We start from the raw sequence: 6,005 nt of genomic DNA, 5'->3' as shown, positions 1-6,005 counted from the left end.
AAAGAAAGAAAGAAAGAAAGAAAGAAAGAAAGAAAGAAAGAAAGAAACTATATTTCAATAGAATTGGTTTCCTTGGTATTCTCCCATATTTTATTTGATGAATTTTAAAACTTTACTCTGAGGAGTCCCTAGGCTTCACCACACTGCCAAAAGGGGTCATAATACAAACTTTCAGAGTCCCTGTGCTAAACTATACTGCCTTACCTAGTACAGGTGCCTTTTGGCATGTAGCTGCACTGAACCATATTTCCAGCTGCATTAATTACAGAAATATCATATTTTATGTTTTGAGATTTGTAAAGGATAGGGAATTCTTTCTCCGACCTTTAAAATCTTTATGTTTTGTGTTGTGTTGTTTAGAGGGGGGAAGGCAGGGAAATTGGTTAAGTAGTAAAGGGTTAAGTTACTTGCCCAAGGTCACACGGCTAGTAAGTGTTAAATGTCTGAGGCCACATTTGAACTCAGGTCCTCCTGACTCCAGAGCCGGCGCTCTATTCATTGTGCCACTTAGCTGCCCCAGCCTTTAAGATCTTAAATTTTTATGTTCAAATAAAAATAACAAATATATAAAGGCAATTATTATTGACAAGTACGAAATCTAGCTCTATGAATATATATGTATATATATATATATTCATGCATGATATCCCAATTATCTTCACCAATGTAAGGGGCATGAATGTTTACTTATATAACTTATAAAGAAGCTAGTGCCTTGGGTCAGAATTAGGGAGATGAGAGTCCTACTTTATTCAGACTATAGCTGGCACCTACATTTTTGGAAGAACAAAGATTACCTAGATAGCACCCCAAGGAAGGGAACCAGGATGGCAAAAGTTCACATGCCATATCAATTTCATTCCAAGGAACTGGGGATGATTAGCTTGGAGAAGAGAAGACTTGTAGGGGTATATGTGAATTGTCTTCAAATATTAGAAGCCTTTTATTCCAGAAAGGGTATTAGACTTGATTAGCCCCTAACAGTAGAAATGAAAGAAATGCATAGGCTAATGTAGATGGTCAAAAGATAAGCTTACTAACAATTAGAGGTATCCAAAAGTGGGAGAGGATGTCTTGAGAGGTATGTGTTTTCCATCACCAGAAATTTTCAAGCAATGGTTGAATGACCACTTATTAGCTATATCCTGTAGGGAATTCTTGTGTAAGTAAATGTACTGCGAGGTCCCTTCCGACTCTGAGATTCTGTGATGACATGACTCTTTTAAAACAGGAAAAAAAATTTAATATCTATTTTTTATTTTGTTGGGGTGGGGGTGATTCTTGTTAGAGAAGTCAGAGCAGATATCCAATGAAAGTCTCATTGTATTATATGTCCAACTATTATTTGACATTAACATGTCTCTATGTATATTTCATTTCTTTGAAGGGTAGGTTAAGAAAGATTCTTTTTAGAGAAGAGCAGAGATCCAATGAAAGTTTCAATACATTATATATACCTACCTATTACTTTAACATTAGCATATCCATGTGATATGACTTTGATTAATTTTCTAAATTAAGTAATGATGCTAGAAGAGTTGTTAGGCTAAATGAGGGCTGAGCTGAATAATTTCATTCATAGAGATACAAAGATCCCTATAAACATATGAGAGAATCTTGCAGTACTCATGTGTAGAAAAGGCTAAAGAGAAAATGGTGACAGAAATTCTGCCTTGAGATGCTGAGGTTTAGCCATAATTTGTCATTTAATTGTTGATCTTTATAAATAGTTTTCGCCTTCCCCCCTAACATGGCGCCAAAGGCGAAGAAGGAAGCTGTTGTCCCCCCCAAGACAGAAGCCAAGTCCAAGGCCTTGAAGGCCAAGAAGGCAGTGCTGAAGGGTGTCCATAGCCACAAAAAGAAGAAGATCCGAACATCCCCCACCTTCCGGCGACCCAAGACACTGAGACTTTGAAGGCAGCCCAAATACCCTCAGAAGAGTGCCCCTCGCAGAAACAAGCTTGATCACTATGCCATCATTAAGTTTCCCTTGACCACTGAATCTGCTATGAAGAAAATTGAGGACAACAACACCCTGGTCTTCATTGTGGATGTCAAAGCCAACAAGCATCAGATCAAGCAGGCCGTAAAGAAGCTGTATGACATCGACGTGGTCAACGTCAACACACTGATCCGGCCCGATGGAGAGAAGAAGGCCTATGTCCGTCTTGCTCCAGACTATGATGCTTTAGATGTTGCCAACAAAATTGGAATCATCTAACTTGCTGTGTCCCCATTCCACCTATGATAAAAATAAAATTTTCCAGAATAAAAAAAAATAAATAGTTTTCAATAGATGTATTAGACATGATCCTTGTCTTCAAATTTCTTAATCTCATAATTAAAACACAAAATAGCTTGCATTTATACAACATTTTAAGGTTTATAAAGGGCTTAATATTTTCTTCAAAAGAGTCCTGTGAGGTGGTTGCTTTAATTATCCCCATTTATAGAAGAGAAAATCAAAATTGAGGGATGTTTAGAGACTTGCCCATGGTCACACTGACAGTAAATATCTGGGGCATTGCTGAAACTCAGGTCTTCCTGACTCAAAGTTCAACAGTTAATCTGCTATATCATCTAGCTTCCAATTTCACATTACTAAGCAGAATTCAAGTCAATGTATGATAAAGGCCAATGTTCATTAAGTACCTACTATTTACTAATCACTCTCTTAGCATTACAAAAGTTTCTTTCTTCTCCCTAAACAAAAAAAAACCTAATAGTGTGATTGTGATTGATTGTATGTGTCATTTTCCATTTTTGTACAATAGGATGCCAAACATTCTGCTGGTACACTCTTGATACCAGGAAAACATGAGGAAGACCTCCAACAGGTTGAGCAAGCCTCATATGGAGAACTTAAGGAGATAAGATGATCATTTATGTGGATGACTCAGGGTTAGGTATTAGCATGGTGGACATGGTGTGGGGGATCAAGAGGGTGAAGCATTCTTGTATTCTAGAATGTGAAAGTGAAGAGACTGATCCTAATGAATGTTTAATCTGTTATGTACCAAGTTATATCTTTGTCTTCACAAACTCCTTTTCAGCTCAAAATGTCTCTGTTTTTATCCAAACCCTCCTCTTTCTTTTGTGTCTTACAAGAAAAATCATTCTGTACTATATTCATAGCCACACTCAGCTTTTGTCATTGCTGACATCAGACATCACCATATTAGTGTATCTGGGGATGGGTTGGCTGCACTGAGCATGACTGGTTAGACCCAGAGCAGCATTTGATGCAAATGCATAAGGAAGAGAATACTACAGACCATAAAATGTTGCTCTTTGTTGTGTAAATTGTGAGGCAAAGAATTACACACAAACCCCTTGTGATGGTCAAGCTCTGTCTTGTTTTCCTGATCTTATTCGTAAAGAATTTCTAACCCCCTCCCCCAACCCTACCCTTAGCATTGGACCTTTTGCCCTAGAATAATTTGGTTTAGTTAACTCTTCTTGGATTTTGGCACCAACAGGAGATTCTATTTACTCTTTTAAACTAAAGACTTGAAAACAGTCCCCTCACCCCTCCCCAGATATCTACTTTCCCTCTCTCAACCAAGTGAAGATTTGAGAGGCAGCATAATTTAATGGATAGAATGTTGGACTTTTAAAGCCAGAAAAACCTTTGTTCAAATCTTGCCTTATTAGCTGTTTGATCCTGGGAAAGTCATTCCAACCTGCTCAGCCTCATTTTCTTCATCTTTAGAAGGGAGTGGAGCTTGAACTCCATGGCTTGCAAGTTCCCATCCAGTTCTATATTGAGCCACTTTATATGAATTGAGGTAAGGACAATAGTCGTGTTTAACACCCTAAACAAAAACAACTTCCCTACCTCTAACCCCATGTAGAAAAATAATAGAGATGTTTGCTGACCTGAAGACATTTAAGTGAAGAGCTCTGAAACTATGGGACCTGAACAGGAGCTTTTAGCCTAGAATTAGTGAACATATGTGTGTAGGTATATATATATATATATATACACACCCACACACATGCATATGTAAATATGTATGATATATATGATATGACATTATATATGATAATATATTACATATAAAACATGTGTACATATTTGTATATAAACACATGTGCATACAAATACATACATATTACTATATTTTGCCATAATTGATTTCCTTAGTCATTCTATATATAAATTTATTTTTAAAACATTTTTCTTAAAAGGTTTCCATAAGCTTCATCAGACTTCCAAAGGGTTCCATAATACAAAAGAGGTTAAGAACTCCTTTACTGGGACCATTTTCCAAAGGTAAAGAGGACCTGTGAAAGTTCTGATCAAGTGTAAGCTACTTCTCTATACCTAGCCCTCCACCCCCACCATCTTAACACATCAGCACAATTCTATTGCAATGGCTCATTCCCTCCCCTGTGATAGAGCTTCCAAAGGATAATAAAAGCAACATCTTTTAATAAATGAAAGAAATGCTCATACAACATCACAGACTCTATTCTAAAATCATTTAGAATCATTTAGAAAAAGTCAAATATCATCCTATGATCAAGTCTTGTGGATATATCATATGAGAAAAAGTATGGTGGTCTCAGTGCAGATCTTAAATCAGTTTCATAAGTCCACATGAATTGAAACTGGCAACTTTACTGAAAGGCCCAGGAGATCAAGAATCATTATTGTTTCAAGTGCTTCCTTTACTGTTTAAATGGCTTGAGTATGCACAGTTGGCTGAGCCTATGAGTAGCAAATTCTTATCAATTGTTCACTCTTCAAGCCTCTGGTGTGAGGACCTGTGATGGGTCACTATAATAGAGCTATTATTTACACTGTGATTAAGTTAACTGAATGGTCCCTTTGATTCTGTGGAGAAACTAGAGGAAGAGATCTGTGTAGAAACTTGGGAGGAGATGAAGGATCATGAAATAAAAAGTTTTGGGGGGAGGGTCTTCCTCATTATTCAGAATCACATATAATCCAAGTTGGAAAATTCCTAAGTATCCTTCTAGTTCAACTCATGCCAGAAAAATAAAGCCTGACTATAAATATCCAAAGGATCGTCCAACCTTTTCTTAAAGACTATTAAAAAAGAGGAATCCATCATCTTCAGAGGGAACCCATTCCACATTTGGACAACTTTAATTGCCAGGAGGCTTTTTCCTGCAACAGGTCTAAATTTTCTTCTTTACAACTTCTTTTAATCACTCCCAGCTCTTTCCTTGGTATTAAACAGTACAAATCTAATCCCCTTTACTCATTCAAACACCTAAAAACAACTAATGCATTCCCTCAATTCTTCTCTTTTCCAGGCTAAAGATTGCCAGTTCCTTTGACTAATACTCATGACGTGGACTTGAAACCCTTCCCTATTGATACTGCTTTTGAGCATCTTCTTCTGAATGCTTTAAATCTTAACAGTGTTCCTCCAAAAGTGTAATGTCAGGCCTCCCATAAGTACAACACTCTAGACATGGTCTGACCAAACTAGAGTAAAAAAGGAATATCAACTACTTGTTCCTGGAAGCTATGGCTCTCTTAATGCAGACTAAAATTACATTAGGTTTTTGGACAACCAGATCATACTGCTGACTTAAATTAAGTTTATAATCCACTAAAACCTCCAGATCCTTTTTGGATACATTACTGTTTAACTGTGCCTCCTCCAATATATATTATGAAATTGATTTCTTGAACCCGAGTTCGAAACTTTATACTTAGCCCTATTCCATTTAATCTAATATATAGCTAGCAGAAATATGAAACATAGGTCAAGGGATAGCATAGAGACTTCTTGCTATGCCACTGATGCATTTTTATTTATATTGCTTATGCAGTATACATAAAGTCTGAATAATTATAAATTTGTCCTTTATAAGATGCCAATAATGATAAAAATAGGGAAGGATTATAAATAGTAACATGGAAATAGCCCAGATAGATAGATATAGATAGACAGACAGACAGAAAGATAGATAGATAGATAGATAGATAGATAGATAGATAGATAGATAGATAGATAGATAGATAG

The 6,005-nt window shown here is 36.5% G+C and overlaps 1 pseudogene; it reads left to right on the top strand.

Annotated features, from left to right (window-relative positions):
- The first annotated feature begins 1,749 nt into the window (after positions 1-1,749).
- On the top strand, positions 1,750-2,274 carry LOC138175761 (large ribosomal subunit protein uL23-like; annotated as a pseudogene).
- The last annotated feature ends 3,731 nt before the right edge of the window (positions 2,275-6,005 follow it).

This window comes from Petaurus breviceps, unplaced genomic scaffold (assembly GCF_028583685.1).
Source record: "Petaurus breviceps papuanus isolate PSGF00001 unplaced genomic scaffold, PetGlider_PUasm1.0 79, whole genome shotgun sequence".
NCBI lineage: Eukaryota > Metazoa > Chordata > Mammalia > Diprotodontia > Petauridae > Petaurus > Petaurus breviceps.
This window is presented reverse-complemented; position numbering and strand designations above follow the sequence as displayed.